A 3,208-nucleotide genomic window follows, 5' to 3' on the forward strand; every position below is an offset into this window, starting at 1 on the left:
GCGGCAGTTAAGCCAAATTTAGAATTATGAATGTATAAATACGTAAGTGCAAGTGCATATGTATGTTTACATATGTACGTAAGCAAGTATATATGCACATTTGTTTATATATATACACATAAATACCTTAATATACTACAGAGATTGTAAATAAAAGAAATTGATAACACCATGCGACAAAAACAAAACAATTTCAAAACACACGAAAAAATTTAGATACTCACGAAATATATAGAAACTCCAAATATATTAAAACTGCGTTTTTAGTTTTAACTCTGACGTCAGGATTTTTTTTTCAAAGCACTTTGAAGTTTTTAAAAAATATGACGAACCGAAAACCTTCTCCTTTTTATGAAGTCGGTTAAAAATATAAGTCACACTACCAGACAAAAGGAAAAATAATGAAATCATACTTGTAAATATTTCATGATTAAAAATTTAAATGATTTCACAGTTACACAGCTCTCGTATACATACTCATAAATGCACAGCCAATTTGCTGGCACTCGTTTTCACATATTTTGCTGCGCAATTGCCTTTTCTTTCTAAGCTGTGCCGCCATCTTGTAAAATGACCTGCAAGCACTTCAATGCATACACTTTTCACAACATAAACATATTGGCACACTAAATATTTAACTTTTATCACTGATTTTTTAAAACTTTTCACTTTAATTGAAAGACCGTGCAAACGAGCACTTTATACAAACGCTGATATAAGCATATAGAACTGCGGATACGGAACTGCTGACAATAGGAACACAGAGAGGAAGGTAAGTAGTTTTAAAATAATTATTTTCTATTTTTCGAATTGCCATTAATACTAGCGACGACACTAACCAAGGGTATTTTGAGCAACGAAAATTTTGTAAACACAGGAAGGTACATATGCTGAGATTTTGCCACCATTTTTCTTTTGGTGGGGGTGGAACACATGAATGCATATACGCTATGAAATAAAAGTGATGCCTGAAATTAAAAAAAAAGAACACAATTGAATGAAATTCGGATTTTTAACATATGTACTTACGTTTGTATGTAAACAGCACATATATTCAGTCATAACTTCTGTGACAGTTTTTGTTGACACCCTGTGAACTGAGTAAATCTAGGTGGCTCGTGTCATGGCTAGATAATTTTTGAAAAAAGTTAAATAAATTCGATGCTAATGGAAACTGATGCTCTTCCTCTCTGTGTTCCTTTCGTCAACAGTTCCGTTTCCCCAGTCCTATTAAAGCCGTTGCACAGTGGGCGATTTGGTTGAACCAGCATAACAAAATTAATTGCTTAAAATATAAAGAAAATTTCATAAAGTTGGCAATTTTTATGCAACATTAACTCAAAACGGAACAAAACAAAATAATTCTTTTTTATAATTTGAAATTTTTTATTTTGTTTGTTTGTAACCCAATTTTTTTATTTACATACTTTATATTTGCTATTTACAAATATTGAGTATTGAACAAAAATTTACATGGAGTCAGTTCTCCGAATCCGAGTCGGATTTTTCTGATCATTCAGGATAATACAAAAGGAGAATCTGGGCTTCGCTGTCAAAAAAGCGTTTTTTTTTTTGTAGGTATGTAAGAAAATTAGAAACACCTTCAGCAAAAAAAAAAATAAAAATAAAAATATAAATTGTCGAAAATCAACACTAAGTCCAAGCTAGAGCCCGCATACTGTATAAATCTGCAAACTCAAAATTTTTCTAAGATATCTAACTAAAAATTTATATTTTTATGAAAAAATGTTGAATTTCTCCAAATTCAATGAATTTTCTTCCAAATTTTGCACAAAGTTTGAAACTTGAATTTATACGACTTTTGTTAAAGAGTAAACTGTATATATAAAAAAAAAACAAAAAGTAAATAACAAGTAATATTTAAGCAAACAACAAAACCGTCTTCGTTTTGTTATTTTATGGCCTTATAATAGTTATATTCAATAATTTTTATCGAGCTTGAGGCCGTTTTTTCGTCTTCAGTTGTCATAAAAAAAATTCAAGAGTACCGTTAATTTCTCCATGATCCAATGATCGGATCTAAACCAAATTAGTATGCGACCACCTCGGAGGTACTACCTTTCCTATAGAAATCGGTTAATCTGGTCCTAACTTTGCGGTAACATACATACACAAAATAAAAATACAAAATATTCCAACGAATTGATAACCTTCTCCTTTTTTGGAAGTCGGTTAAAAAAATTATTTTTTAAAATTTGTCGATTTAAGGTGCGCTTATAATTTTGACACATATACATATGTGTATATATATGCAGCGCATTTCCATATACATACGTTTGTGTAGGTGCCTACAAAAAAGTTCGATCAAATGAAAGGGTGAGTCATATGAAATATTTTTGTTAGTACATGCTTATCTGGGATTATAAAATAGAAAATTAATTTGAATCCGATTTTTATGCGGTTTGTGTCTGAACTAAATCGAATAAGTGTTATAAATTAAAATTTGATTTCCTTCCTCCCTGTGTTTCTGCCATCTCCCATTCCGTATCCTCAGTCATATCTTAACGTTGACAAGTGTTTGCTACACATTTTTCTGCGCTTCGGTTCTAGTGAAAAGTTTTATTAATTTGTGTTTTAAATTAAGTAGTTAAGTGTAAAATGTGTGTTGGTAAGTGTTTGTAGTGTATTTAAGTTGGAATTTCAATAAATATAATTCCATTATTTGTGATTAAGTGCGTGTATATTAAATATGTAAAAGCTGTGTGGCCAATGCGCCGTCAGCGAAGTTTGCCATTATGGCGGCGCATGGGCAAAGAAAAAGGCTTTCGCGCAAGGCAAGGCAACGATGTAATATCAATATCTCTTATTCAAATAAGAAATAGTGACTATTCAATTAATTAAAACATTAAAAAGTTCTAAAACAGGCTTCCCCTCCATTAAGCGGACACCTCTCTTGGGCGGACAACAAATGACTGACGGTGAGTGTCCGCCCAAGGGAGGTTTCACTGTATATACATAACTACATATGGACCTTTGCAATAACGACACAACTCAAAACTTAAAAGAGCCAAATACTGAACAGTGTGCCGCTGTTTGCCGAGGGCCGTCGTTCAAATGTATGTATGTATGCTTGTCGTCATAAACATGTTATACATATATGTATGTAAATACATATGTACGTTCTTATGCACGTACTGATGAGGTCTTGCATTTCTACGCTTCTCAATTGCCTTTTAATTTGGTCAAA

The sequence above is a fragment of the Rhagoletis zephyria genome, unplaced genomic scaffold (genome assembly GCF_001687245.7).
Source record: "Rhagoletis zephyria isolate East Lansing unplaced genomic scaffold, Rhagoletis_zephyria_1.1 Rzeph_scaffold_00029, whole genome shotgun sequence".
In the NCBI taxonomy this organism is placed as follows: Eukaryota; Metazoa; Arthropoda; class Insecta; order Diptera; family Tephritidae; genus Rhagoletis; species Rhagoletis zephyria.